The following is a 15,882-nucleotide window of genomic DNA, read 5'->3' on the forward strand; positions in this document are numbered from 1 at the left end:
TGAAATATACACATTTATTGTTCACACTGTTTAGACATGGAAAGTGGATCCCAAATTAAGCTTTTAAATGATATTTTAAAATTCTCTGCAGAGACAGTGAATATGTTAGCTTTTGAATTGATGTATCATGTCAGGGCCACTATATATTGTGTGGTATAAATGTTAAGCAAGATAATAGAACATTTCATTTTAAGTTATCCTTTTTATGGAACTTATTTCCCTTTAACATTTCCAATAAAATATTGTTAACTAGAAATTTTGTTTTAGCAGCATACATTTCTGAAAGTTAGGAAATTTAACCCACTCTTATTTGCATCTTACACAAACCTGATACAAAACAAATACTTTAGAGCCAAACTGCCTACAATTTTCCCCTAGCTATGCCATTCTCTTGCTAGTGGGGCAAACAAGCTAAATTCTTTATACCTCAGTTTCATCCTCAATAGATAAAGATAATATTAGTGACTACCTCATAGACCAGTCGGTGGGAGAATTAAACATTTTAATTCATGCATATAATATATTAGAGCAATGCCTAGCACTTGCTCAAAAATTTCTTAAAATAGTAACTTCTTATTTCATAATAGTATTTTATTATGTGTAATAATAGACACATATCTCTTATGTGTCTATTAAAATAAAAATATTATTTAAATAAAATAATTTTATTATTTAAATAAAAAGTCTTTTATTATGTGTAATAATAGACACATATCTTAGACACTGTATCTTTTTGTAGTATATTTGTGTGAATACTTTTTAATCCCACAATTTTGTTATTTGTCTAAAAATTTTTATTATGCCTAAGACTGTAATACTTAGAACAGATAAAAAATAATTTATGAAAAATCAGGACTCTTAGTTTACTGATAGCAAAACTTCACTTTCTAGAAGACCTGTCCTTAGTTCTTGGGTCCTGAAGGAGTCCAAAATTTGGCTTTGATCCTCAATACAGAGAGAACCTACATACATTTATATAAATAGAGAAAGCAGACATTTCCAAGTAGGCAAACTTATCAATAATCTTGTTCACAATCACAAAATGCCCTTAAATTGGTTTCTGACTCCCTAAAATCATGTCTGCTTGAATGGAAAAGGAATGTAAAAGTAAGAATTCCAATTGAAATGTGAAAGGGAAAGAGAGGAACTCTTCTGATTGCTTTCATTAGTTGTTAGATATTCATACCAATATTATTGCCATCCCCTGCCCTCCCCCTGCCTCAAAAGAGGAAAGAAAAAGTTAGCAAAGGTAGAGAATTGCTTCTGGCATTAATCTCTCTAGCTGAGATCAAGAATATGGATATCAGTAATCTCCTCTGGAATCACCCCTGTTATTCATTTCAGTACCGTGATGAAAATGCAAGGGGGAGGAAAAGGCTGTGGGCCCCTTTCAAAGAAACTCACAGAAGAAATAAAATGAATGAACATCTATGCCTACTAAAACCCCAATTTCTTCCCATTAGATTAGAAAGCAGAAGCAAGGCCCCTTTTTCTTAGAGTATTTATTCCCTTGGGGGTTTTGCCAGAAGGCAGACTCCTAAGTTATCAAACTCGGAATTTTCCTCAATTCGTTCTTTTTCCAGTTTGCTTCTTGCGGTTAACTCCATTACTACCTTATAGCGATAAACACCTGGAGTCTATCAGAAACAAAGAGAGGTTTATTCAGTGGGTACAGCCCTGCTGGTGAACACCCTGAGCAGAAACAAACTACATAATATAAGACTTGAGCAGGAATATGTTTTTTATGATGTGCCAGCATAAAGGGGATCAAAGGCTAAAGCCAAATAAATAGCAACTGGGCACCAGCAGAGGAAACATATTTAGACTTTAAAATAATCAAAAACAAGCCCAAAGAACACTAACACCCTCCACATTCAGCAGTCATATTTTCCCTCTTTTTATACAGGGTTTAAACCTGTCAAGAGTTTTTGAAGCTAATCACGGAAACTCAAGCAGAATCCTGCCTTTCACTGAGGTTGTGACAATAGTCAAAAAGACTGGGCATCAATAGATAGACCCTTCCCCCAACCCAACCCCACCTTTTCAAGCCAAGCCCCCCTTTCTCTTTCCCTATTGGGCCATTATTGAATTTACCTTGGCCACGATATGGAATTTGCCGGCTGACATTAATCCTTTTATTGAGCTTGACTCCTCCTTATCTAAAACATCTCTACCAAACTGAAACAATCTGTCTGCCATCCACTGATTGGCAGGACAAATTTTTTTAGGTGATACAACCACCTCCCCTCTACCTTGCCAACCTCATTTCACTCTAGCAGAATGATTAAAAGAAGATCAAGGTAACCATTGTTCACTACCATGTTTAGTATCTGCAATGTATTTATATAAACAATTTTGAAAGATTAGTCCTCTTGGAAAAAAAAAAAAAAAATTCAAGAATGAGGGGCCCAGCAGCCAAGAGGAGGAGGTAGATATGAGAGCAGAGAATTGACAGGCTCAACCCTGAGGGCAAAGAGCTACATCTGTATTTGATTTGTCAGGGATTTACATTAGTGAAACTTTAACTCTGCAGATGATACATAAGATTACACTTACAGAACAAGCTTATGCAAATATAGCTTAAACGCCGTGGTATGTGGCCCAGACAGTGAATTTGGCAGATTTCATTGAGTCTGGTGGCTGGATCTAATAAATTCATTTACATGAAGGATTAGAACATCTGGAAAAGTAGCATGGTGGTTTATTGAAACATAAATAACATTAATTGAAAGGTTACAGGTATGCAAAACACGTCATGCCGGCGATGCAAAATGTTATAAAGCTGCTTCCCTATTCCACTAAAGAAAAGAGAAAAATAACTTGCTAATGTAAACAAAAAAGGGAATTCCCAGGATCCGATTTAAGTGTCCCTTCAGATGGTTTAGGAGTGAGGGAGGCAGCCCAGTTCTTCACCCAGGCTTTGTAATGATTCCTCTTTTCCCAGCCCGGTCTGCGCTGCCCTCTTGATATACATCTCAGGCACTAATTAGCTGCAGCAAGGTAGTGACATAATTAAATTTATTCTCAGTTACAAATCCCCAAACTGTCATGCCACTTTACCAACAGAAAAGCATGGCTGAGGTCTCCAGCCATTTCTTCAATGAGTTTATTTTTACTTTAGTGCTGTAATGCATACTCACTGGTGATGTGGATTGCCAGTTAATGTCTCGTGGAGTTGGTTACCATAAGCATAATAACAAATTACCCAGAGGAAAATGAGCAAAGATTGATATCATATGATTTAAAAGCTGAGAGGAAAGCTCAGGTGGTTTACAATCAGTTGAGTACCTCAAGATTAATTTATAACTTGGTAACCCATTCAAATTCCCCTTCATCATTTATTCTCAAATAGAAAGATGGCTTAAGCTGTTCAGTCACCCAAAATGCCTCCTGCCTGTAGCAATAGCAAGCCATTCCTTCTAAAAGGATCGTTTTCATTATAAGTCATTATCAAAATGCTGACTTTGAGAACTCATTTAAGTGAGGAAATAGGAAATCTAGTATTCTCTCAGGTATGGAGACAGAGTGGAGCCCACTTCAGAAATTCTATGTGGATTTGACATAAAGCAATCAAGCAAAGAATTGTTTAACCAAAATTGAATGAGAACCCCCAGCAATTTTTTTTAATGAAAAATAAGATTTAAGAGACTTTGGAGAATCCCAAGATTTAAAAAGCGAGAAAGAGAAATATTCTAAATGATCTTGTTTCCCATAATAATAAGAAAGTAGACAACATGATTTTTGCCTTTAAAGGAGTTAATAGAATAAAAAAATAGAAGAAATCTTTATACCATGTACCTTTCAACCCTCGCCATCATAAATACAATACTTAGTATGTATACAATTTTGATACTGCTCTTGAAAGGGTTTCTGTCATAAACAGTAACTAAAATTGGTCAAGTGCAATATATTGCCACAGTAAGCTTATTTTTCTATATGGATGTTAAAAAAAGACATTAAAAAGCAAAGATTTTTCTTAAATGACTAAGTATAATAGATTTATTGCAAAAAAATAAAATAAGTCATGTCCATTAATTACCTTGACTCTCCAAAAAAAACAGGAAATTTACTATTTTCAGACTTTCACACAGAAATGTCATTTGGCTGCACAGTGATAGAATATGAATCTTCATCAGGGAATATATTTCAAGTAGATTGGCCTTACTAATGTAGCTCATCCAATAAGCTGTCTCACTGCCACTCTTCACGTGAAGCAGCTGGCCGACCTGGTATCTTCTGGGGATACCAGGAAGCACAACTTTATGTCTACTGATATTGGCTAGTCCCAAAACTTAGAGGGTAGGAATAATGCTCGTACATGAATCCAGTGCTTAAAAAACAGGTTGTGGCCTCCTAGCAAAAAGAAGTGTAATCTTGATTATTTTTGACACTGGGAGGGCAGAATTTGACCGGAAGTGCTCACTGACTCCATTAAATAAGTCACTGAATGAGGTTCCAGTCAGAGTTCCTCAGCCATATTGGCATTTTAGGAGAAGAAGACACAGGTGATAAGAATACCCTGAGCTCATGCTCATAGACTGTAACCCTCATAGACTGTAGCCCTCATAGACTATAGCCCTCATAGACTGTAGCCCTCATAGACTGTAACCCTCATAGACTGTAACTCTCATAGACTGTAGCCCTCATAGACTGTAGCCCTCATAGACTGTAGCCCTCATAGACTGTAACCCTCATAGACTGTAACCCTCATAGACTGTAGCCCTCATAGACTGTAGCCCTCATAGACTGTAGCCCTCATAGACTGTAACCCTCATAGACTGTAGCCCTCATAGACTGTAGCCCTCATAGACTGTAACCCTCATAGACTGTAGCCCACATAGACTGTAACCCTCATAGACTGTAACCCTCATAGACTGTAACCCTCATAGACTGTAGCCCTCATAGACTGTAACTCTCATAGACTGTAGCCCTCATAGACTGTAGCCCTCATAGACTGTAGCCCTCATAGACTGTAACCCTCATAGACTGTAGCCCTCATAGACTGCAACCCTCATAGACTGTAACCCTCATAGACTGTAGGCCGCCAGGCTCCTCTACCCATAGGATTTTCCCAACTAGAAAACTGGAGTGGAGTGCCATTTCCTACTCCAGGGGATCATCCCGGCCCAAGGACTGAACCCGTGTCTCCTTGATCTGCTGAACTGTAGGTGGATTCTTCACCTGCTGAGCCATCTGGGGAGCCCATACAGGGCTCACAGAGGTCAAATTCCAGACTTGCTTCCTGTGACAAGTCAGCCATAGGATCTGTGATTTTTGACCTTAGTAAACGAGGCTGTCTACTGCATCTATGGGCTTCCCGAGTGGGGCTAGTGGGAAAGAACTTGCTTGCCAATGCAGGAGACAAAAGAGATGCGGGTTTGATCCCTGGGTCCAGAAGATCCCCTGGCGGAGGGAATGGCAATCCACTCCAGTGCACTTGTCTGGAGCATCCCGTGGGCAGAGGAGCCTGGCGGACCACAGTCCATGGGGTCGCAAAGAGTCAGACATGACTGCAATGACTGAGCACACACGTCCCTGAGGGTACTGCAGTGTCAGGTGACTTCATATATGCGTGTGGGTGCTCAGTCGTGTTCAACTCCGCGCCCCGTGGACTGCAGCCCACCAGGCTCCTCTGTCCATGAAATTCTCCAGGCAAGGACACTGGAGTGGGTTGCCACTTCCTACTCCAGACTACATATGTATATGTGTAAAACATATACATATAAAACACCCTTAAATTTGTGCTTAGCCAGACAGCCATAAAAGTCTGTTTACTGCCGTTATGTGCCCAGGGGAGCACAGGGCATAATGCCTACAACTTTCTTATAACTTCCACTATCATTTCTAGAAGAAGCTGAATAATGGCAATAGTTGACAGAGAATTATTTAACAATGTAAACTCATTTAATTCCAAAACAAGTAGTAATAACCAGAGGAATGTGGACGGGTCACCAATATGGGGAAAGAAAACAAGTATTTCTTAGAAAGAAACATTCAGATGACTAAGAATGACTAGTTTCTGAGACATACAGCAGCGTGAGAAGAGCCTTAGACTAAAAATAATCATTTACAAGAGTCAAGAGAATGAAGAGAAAGAAGAAATTGGAGAAAAAAGTCTGTCAAGGGAATGAGGTAAGAGTGAGTGAAGAACCATTGAACTTGGGGATTGAGAGAATACAACCATTAAAAGGATGTGACTTCCCCAAACCACGTTAAATAGTAATAGAGTTGTTAGGAAGTAAGGTTCTAAAAAATACTGATGTAGTGACAAATTAACCAAACTGTACAGAATCCTTTTAAAGCTCAGTTTTAAGTCCAGAAAGATATATGAAGTACATAAGAATTACCTGATAGAGAATGAAGGAGTTAAGTCCAAACTGTTTTGGAAAGAAAATAATGTTAAAGGATATCTATTTCCACGACTTCCACAGATACTTCCCTACTGCACACAAACCTTATTGTGACCTCTCCTGAGCATCTGACACATAACAATATCCGGGTGTACCTCAGGCTCCTCAGATATCACTAGCCAAGTGGTGAACTCATCTCTTTCACTGTACCCTCCTCCAAAAAACTCCTCTGTGTCCATAAATGACACCACCATAGTACCAGGTACCCAAACTCAATGCCGCCCTTTCTTATTTTCATCCATGTCTTTGGCAATAAAACAGTGAATCCTGCTGACACTGCCTCTTCATTCCTCTCACATCGGTACACCCTCCCAACCACCACCTTGTCTAAGTTACATGATCATTTCTTTCACCTGTTTAAAGTCACCCATTGGCTCTCCTTTGCCTGTAAGTGAAAATTCAAATTCCTTGGTGCAGCCTATGTGGTTCTCAACAGTACCCAAGATGGGCATGGGAATTACTTACTGAGGCTGATGTTTTGCTAGTCTATGATGTAGAGTGCTTTAGTTCTCTGGAATTTTTCCTCCTCAGTCTAGATTAAAAAAAAAAAATGACCAGAGCACCTCACCAATCACATTACTCCCCCTGAGTCAGTTCATCAAACCTCTCTATCACATGACATATCATGAATTTTTCACAACTCTGGACATTTGAACATGTTATTTCCTGTCTCTCCAACTAGCAGGCTCCCACCCATCCATCAAGATTCAGCTCAAATATCACCTGCTCTATGGAGGTTTCCCCAACTACCCAAGGCAAAGTTTATTTCTCTCCACTGCATTCCCATAGCATTTTTGTTCCTCTCTCATGAAATATATTTTTCATTTAAAATCTCAATAGCTAGGATCTCCAGGGCCAAGCACAATTCACAGGATACACTTAATGAACGTCTCACGGACAATTGAATCTAGAGGTGTCCAAAATGACAACTCCATCAGAGACAGGTAACAAAGCAAATGTATCAATTAAAATAATTCCTTAAAGACAGATGAAAATCAGTTAAGTGGAAAAAGACTCCCCGAAGATATGATTGGCACAAAACATAGGTTAAAAAAATGAACTTTAAAAATGCTCAGGCGGGAGGGGGGATCGGGATGGGGAACACATGTAAATCCATGACTGATTCATGTCAATGTATGGCAAAACCCACTACAATATTGTAAAGTAATTAGCCTCCAACTAATAAAAATAAATGGAAAAAAATAAAATAAAAATAAAAAGGCTCAGAAGAAACATTTTTATTTCAAACCATTACTTACTTGTGACGTAAGAACATTTTTAGCTGAATGACTATGTTCAGACTTTTGGGGGGGAATCTAAGCTTTTCATTGTCTGCTATAAACCAAGTAGTCACCAACCACCTCTTACCTAGTCTTCAATCTCATTCACAAAATGTGTCCACCTTTCTACCCTACTTCTGAGTCCCTTGTTTCTATCAACATTCGTGGGCAAAACTGGGCGGCAGTAACTGTTTGACACGATCACAAAATTGGAGTAGAAACAAAGGGATCCAAGACCAGCTCCTGAGAGTCCAGGCAGCTGAGAACATTCTGATCACCCAGCTGGGATGCGGAGGCAGGCACACGCAAGGCTTTGGCAATAGTTTGTTTACCTTCCTTGCTACCACATTTGATACCCAGCCATGCCAATTCCTCTCATTTGTTTCACCCTTTCTTATCTTAGCCTGAGTGCTATGTGAAGAATATACTCATCTGTACCCAGAGGCCAGCCCTACCAGCTGATTCTATCTCAATCCCTAAATATCAGTAACCTTTATTCTAGTCATTTTCATAAGACAGTTCTGTAGCTTGACACCCATCCTGAGGCTCTGTGATTGATTGTAAAGAAGGCTAGTATGTCAGCTTTAAAACTCTACTTTAGGACTTCCCCAGCAGTACAGTGGTTAAGACTCTACCTTCCAATGCACAGGGCATGTGTTCAATCCCTGGTCAGGGAATTAAGGTCCCACAAGCCATGGGATGCAGCTTAAAAACATTTTTTTAATTAAAAAAGAGAAAGAAACATGGCCCCAAAATTCACACTCTCCTGTTGAGAAGTGTATTTATGTTCCTTCCTCTTGAATCTAGGCCATCTAATTGCTTGACCTACAGCCAGATGAACTGATTCTGTGCCTTTGTGTTCAGATCTTAAGAAACTGGAGGTCTACTTCCTGTCTCTTGGGACTCTTGCTGTAGGACCATAGCCACCATGACCCTAAGCAGGCTAAGTAGTTCAAGTAGAGGAGAAGCAAGGCCCCTAGTTCACAGCCTTGACTGAGCTCTCAAGCTGGCAGCCAGCACCATCTTGCCAACCAACAAAAATTCTTTTCTTGAACGAAGTTTGGTCAGGCTCCTGAAATTTTTCCTAGGCCTGTCTGTGCACTTCTTGTAAGATCTAGTTTTAACAAGAACCCTGCTAAATCAGTTTAACCAGAGTCCTCCTATCCTTGGTATCTGATCACCCTTGATATCTGATCAGGTTTCTCATCTGCCATCATCCACCAGAAGATGTCTGGTCATCCTGGCCTGTCTTTAGTAAGAATCCTGTTAGGTGAGTGTAGCCAGAATCTCCCTTACCACTGATGTTTCCACTTAGTAAATTTCCATCCATTCCCCTCAACCATGTTCCTTGGATACAAATTTGCACTTGCCTATGCTGTAATCAGAGTTGAGCCCAATCTTTCTCCCTCTCTGCAAAAGTTCACTCCAGTGGTCCCTATTGTTATGGTGATGCTCCTGAAAAAACTTTGCTTTGCCATCATTAATGAATGTCATCTTCAAAGTAAATCCTCCAGACCTCCTCAGGCAACTTCATCATCAGATACTACATGGAACAAAGATGAGTCGTGCTTGCTAACCTAGCCCACATTACAAATTCAGGATAAAAATAAATGACTGTTTTTATTTTAAGCATCTAAATTTGGGAGTGGTTTGGGAAACAACATATATGACTGATAGAGCAAGTAATTGGCTAATGAATGACAAGTGTTCAATTCCAAACCAAGTTTTCATATAAGAAAATCATACTAAACTTAGAAGATTTTTTGCTTTAAAAATTTAATTTTAACTTTTTATTCTAGAAAAGTTTAAACCATACAAAAAATAGTGACATGCGTCTATCCACTATGCATGTATCCAAGACATAGCTTGAATAATTATCAACTCACAGTAAATCCACCATGAATTTTAAAGCAAATTCAAGATGTCATATGTCCTTTTTAAATACCTCAGAGTGTGTCTTTAAATGATAGTAATTCTTTTTAAAACATGACAATACCATTTTCACTCTAAAAAAACTCACCATAGTCCTTAACGTTTCCTTAATATTACTGAATGTCCTATTACTATTCAAACTTCCCCAATTGTTTCTTAAATGTTTGGTTTGGTTTGGTTTGGTTTCCTTGTTTGTAAGGATCCATACAAAATATTTTGTTTGACTCATCACTTGTGTCATTTAAAAATCTATAGGTTCTCCTTTTAGTTCTATTTTTCCTTTTGTTTTATTTACTGAAGAGCCCTAGTCACTGGTCCATGAAAACATATGTGGATCTAATAATGTTCTAAGTCTCTGCTGAGACACTAGTCTACTAGATCCATACCAAAGAGTCTCCCTTGTTGGGAAAGGCTTCACTGTGGCTGCAAAATTCGAGTCTGGTAGATGTTTCTCCATACTATTTCAGAATATCTAGACACAGGACCAGCCTCATCCAAGGGCAGAGTAAGAAACTGCTTGTTCAGAATTGTTTGAGGAATTGCCTCTACTCCAACCAAATTACCTTCCTACTTGGCCATTGGAATGACCCTGGATTAAGAACTTTGAGATACATAGACTCATTTGGCTGGGAAGGGATAATGTCCCTAAATCATTATCCTGGCAGAGATTCATTTTTCATATTAGCCATTTCTTATTCCTCAAGGTTTTCGTTAAGTAGCCAGATGCAGAAGTCAGTTTGATGTTAGGAGGAGGTCATGAACATGCTAAGGCTTGAAATGTTCCAGCAAAACACATTCATGTGATATGAGGAAACGCAATGAGTAGCTTGAGATCATGTATCTCAGAGAGGTGTGAACAGATGTGCTGAAGAGACCATAAACCAGCCTAGTTTATGAAGGCTAAGTCTTCCTTCACCTTCTGCCTCCCTTCATGCCATTCCCTTCATATGTGTCCCATTGTGCAGCTAATGTGAAGCTGGTAACTTTTTCCTTAGCAAAAATTATACTCAGAAAAAGCATCTCAGAGGATCTGATTCAAACACTTATCCTTTGGTTTTTAAGCCTTATTTTAATTCTAGAGTCAAAGTTTTATTTCTCATTAAAGAAGTTCCAAGCATTTTGGGAGGAGTTAGGCTTGATTTTACCTGGAAGTCTTCCTCATGCCCTTGGGGGCACAGGTTGTGTTATCTGGGATATTCAAACATTTAAGAAAAATCTGTATGTCCTGATGAGACAGGGTTAAATGGGTAATTTATCACTTAAGGCTTGAAAATAGAAACAGCAGTGTAATCAACCTGAAGACAGATCTGTCTGCCTTTGGAAGCTATAGACCTAGGCCTTGGGTTCTCACTTGCAGTACAAAGCCTTGCAATTATCTCTCAGTTCTTTCTGTTGCTTTGGATTCCTCATGTATCAAATAGCCTCACCAAATAAATCATGTGAAAGAGCACTCTGGTTTAGAGAGATCAAAAAAAAAAAAAAATTTAATCTAGTTTAGTCTAGTGCCCTGATTAGGGGAGGTGGTTAGAGAAAGGGAAATTGAAAGTAAGGATCTAAACCACGTTTGGACAAAAAGGTTTTTTATATAAAAAAAGAATGTATGTGTGTGTATATATATATATATATATATACACATACACACATACATATATATATATAACTGAATCACTTAGCTGTACAGCAGAAATTTTTTTTAAATTACAATTTTTTTACAAAAAAGTTGTAAATCAACTATAATAAAAATAAAGTTTTCTGATTTGTTTTGATCATAACATCTATTAAAGGAAAATAGATGTTATTAGTGTCTGCTTTGGACTTTTTAGGGACTTCCCTGTAGCTCAGACAGTAAAGAATCTGCCTGCAATCCAGGACACCTGGGTTCGATCCCTGGGTTGGGATGATCCTTTCTAGGGAAAGGAAAGGCAACCCACTCCCGTATTCTTGCCTGGAGAATCCCATGGACAGAGGAGCCTTGTGGTCTTGGGGGTCACAAGACTCAGACACAATTGAGTGACTAACACTACTATTTGGATTTTATAACTTGGGTTAAACACAAATTTTTAAATACAACTTTAAAATATTCTTTAGAAATTTCCAGAGTCAACCATTTCACTGGCATCATCTAAATACGGGGGAAATTTTGTGGCACCAGTTATGCTGGGCTTCCCACGTAGTTCAGGGGTAAATAATCTGTCTGCCAATGAAGGAGATACAAGAGATGCAGGTTCAATCCCTGAGTCAGAAAGATCCCCTGGAGAAGGAAGTGACAAACCACTCCAGTATTCTTGCCTGGGAAATCCCATGGACAGAGGAGCCTGGCAGGCTATAGCAGTCCATGGGGTCCCAAAGAGTCAGACGCGACTGAGTACGTGCAAGCCAGCACAGGCGCACACAAGAAATTATGCTACCTAACAAGTCTTGGAATTATTTTAATGACAATTAGCCATTCCAGTGTTGGTGGTTATCTCCACAAGGAATTCTGTGCTTAGTTCTTTCTTGTCTTTCAATAAGAAAATAATTTTTAAAATAACAATGTCTACCTTTGTCTATGTGTTTTGTTTAAACTTTTTTTTTTTAAGAGTAGGGTTTCTTCCTTAGTTACTTAGCATTTGCTGGAGTGATGTTGAAAACTTTTATTTATTTTTTTCATTTGTTTTTAGGTATCTAAACTATTAATGAAGAACCAGCGACTTACTTGGAGCAAATCATTTTTAACACCTTTCCCATCAACAAAATTATCCCCAGTTGTAATCATGTAATGAAACCATGTAATGAAACAAATAATAATATGACCAGAGAAAAAAATGTAAGCAGTGAATTTTTCTTTTACTGAACTTTTATACATATATTCACGTTCAGTTCATCTGCTCAGTCATGTCCAACTCTTTGCAACCCCATGAACTGCAGCACACCAGGCCTTCCTGTCCATCACCAACTCCCGGAGTCCACCCAAACTCATGTCCATTGAGTCGGTGATGTCATCCAACCATCTCATCCTCTGTCGTCCCCTTCTCCTCCTGCTGTCAATCTTTCCCAGCATCAGGGTCTTTTCAAATGAGTCAACTCTTCGCATCAGGTGGCCAAAGTATTGGAGTCTCAACTTCAATATCAGTCCTTCCAATGAACACCCAGGACTGATCTCCTTTAGGATGGACTGGTTGGATCTCCTTGCAGTCCAAGGGACTCTCAAGAGTCTTCTCCAACACCACAGTTCAAAAGCATCAATTCTTCGGTGCTCAGCTCTCTTTATAGTCCAACTCTCACATCCATACATGACTATTGGAAAAACCATAGCCTTGACTAGACAGACCTTTGTTGGCAAAGTAATGTCTCTGCTTTTTCATATGCTCTCTATGTTGGTCATAACTTTCCTTCCAAGGAGTAAGCATCTTTTAATTTCATGGCTGCAGTCACCATCTGCAGTGATTTTGGAGCCCAGAAAAATTAAGTCAGCCATTGTTTCCACTGTTTCCCCATCTATTTGCCATGAAGTGATGGGACCAGATGCCGTGATCTTAGTTTTCTGAAATGTTGAGCTTTAAGCCAAATTTTTCACTCTCTTCTTTCACTTTCATCAACAAGCTCTTTAGTTCCTCTTCACTTTCTGCCTTAAGGGTGGTGGCATCTGCATATCTGAGGTTATTGATATTTCTCCCAGCAATCTTGACTGCAGCTTGTGCTTCCTCCAGCCCAGCGTTTCTCATGATGTACTCTGCATATAAGTTAAATAAGCAGGGTGACAATATGCAGCCTTGATGTACTCTTTTTCTTATTTGGATCCAGTCTGTTGTTCCATGTCCAGTTCTAACTGTTGCTTCCTGACCTGCATACAGGTTTCTCAAGAGGCAGGTCAGGTGGGCTGGTATTTTTTCAGAATTCTCCACAGTTTATTGTGATCCACACAGTCAAAGGCTTTGGCATAGTCAATAAAGCAGAAATAGGTGTTATTCTGGAACTCTCTTGCTTTTTTGATGGTCCAGCAGATATTCATGTTAGTGAAAAAATAAAATAAATGTTAAATTTTAAAATATAGGAAAATGTAGAGTTAGGTTATTTATTTGGCTTTTTTCTTGTTTCTTGATGTAAGCCTGTAATGCTATGAACCTTCCCCTTAGCACTGCTTTTACAGTGTCCCATAGGTTTTGGGTTGTTGTGCTTTCATTTTCATTCGTTTCTATACATATTTTGATTTCTTTTTTGATTTCTTCTATGATTTGTTGGTTATTCAGAAGCGTGTTATTTAGCCTCCATATGTTGGAATTTTTAACAATTTTTTTCCTGTAATTGAGATCTAATCTTACTGCACTGTGGTCAGAAAAGATGACTGGAATGATTTCAATTTTTTTGAATTTTCCAAGACCAGATTTATGGCCCAGGATGTGATCTATTCTGGAGAAGGTTCCGTGTGCACTTGAGAAAAAGGTGAAGTTGATTGTTTTGGGGTGAAATGTCCTATAGATATCAACTAGGTCTAGCTGGTCCATTGTATCATTTAAGGTTTGTGTTTCCTTATTGATTTTCTGTTTTGTTGATCTATCCATAGTTGTGAGTGGGGTATTAAAGTCTCCCACTATTATTGTGTTACTATTAATTTCCTCTTTCATACTTGTTAGCGTTTGCCGTACATATTGCGGTGCTCCTATGTTGGGTGCATATATATTTATAATTGTTATATCTTCTTCTTGGATTGATCCTTTGATCATTATGTAGTGTCCTTCTTTGTCTCTTTTCACCTCCTTTATTTGAAAGTCTATTTTATCTGATATGAGTATTGCGACTCCTGCTTTCTTTTGGTCTCCGTTTGCATGAAATATTTTTTTCCAGCCCTTCACTTTTAGTCTGTATGTGTCTCTGGTTTTGAGGTGGGTCTCTTGTAGACAGCATATATAGGGGTCTTGTTTTTGTATCCATTCAGCCAATCTTTGTCTTTTGGTTGGGGCATTCAACCCATTTACATTTAGGGTAATTATTGATAAGTATGGTCCCGTTGCCATTTACTTTGTTGTTTGGGGTTCACGTTTATACAACATTTCTGTGTTTCCTGTCTAGAGAAGTTCCTTTAGCATTTTTTGAAGAGCTGGTTTGGTGGTGCTGAATTCTCTCAGCTTTAGCTTGTCTGTAAAGCTTTTGAATTCTCCTTCATATCTGAATGAGATCCTTGCTGGGTACAGTAATCTAGGTTGTAGGTTATTCTCTTTCATTACTTTCAGTATGTCCTGCCATTCCCTTCTGGCCTGGAGGGTTTCTATTGATAGATCAGCTGTTATCCTTATGGGAATCCCTTTGTGTGTTATTTGTTGCTTCTCCCTCACTGCTTTTAGTATTTGTTCTTTGTGTTTGATCTTTGTTAATTTGATTAATATGTGTCTTGGGGTGTTTCGCCTTGGGTTTATCCTGTTTGGGACTCTCTGGGTTTCTTGGACTTGGGTGGCTATTTCCTTCCCCATTTTAGGGAAGTTTTCAGCTATTATCTCCTCGAGTATTTTCTCATGGCCTTTCTTTTTGTCTTCTTCTTCTCGCAGAAGGAAAGAAATCTTAAAAATTAGGGCAGAAATAAATGCAAAAGAAACTAAAGAGACCATAGCAAAAATCAACAAAGCTAAAAGCTGGTTTTTTGAAAAAATAAACAAAATTGACAAACCATTAGCAAGACTCATTAAGAAACAAAGAGAGAAGAACCAAATTAACAAAATAAGAAATGAAAAGGGTGAGATCACAACAGACAACACTGAAATCCAAAGGATCATAAGAGACTACTACCAGCAGCTCTATGCCAATAAAATGGACAACTTGGATGAAATGGACAAATTCTTAGAAAAGTATAACTTTCCAAAACTGAACCAGGAAGAAATAGAAGATCTTAACAGAACCATCACAAGCAAGGAAATCGAAACTGTAATCAAAAATCTTCCAGCAAACAAAAGCCCAGGACCAGATGGCTTCACAGCTGAATTCTACCAAAAATTTAGAGAAGAGCTAACACCTATCTTACTCAAACTCTTCCAGAAAATTGCAGATGAAGGTAAACTTCCAAACTCATTCTATGAGGCCACCATCACCCTAATTCCAAAACCAGACAAAGATGCCACAAAAAAAGAAAACTACAGGCCAATATCACTGATGAACATAGATGCAAAAATCCTTAACAAAATTCTAGCAAACAGAATCCAACAACATATTAAAAAAATCATACACCATGACCAAGTGGGCTTTATCCCAGGAATGCAAGGATTCTTTAATATCCGCAAATCGATCAACGT

This window comes from Muntiacus reevesi, chromosome 3 (genome assembly GCF_963930625.1).
Source record: "Muntiacus reevesi chromosome 3, mMunRee1.1, whole genome shotgun sequence".
Classification (NCBI taxonomy): domain Eukaryota; kingdom Metazoa; phylum Chordata; class Mammalia; order Artiodactyla; family Cervidae; genus Muntiacus; species Muntiacus reevesi.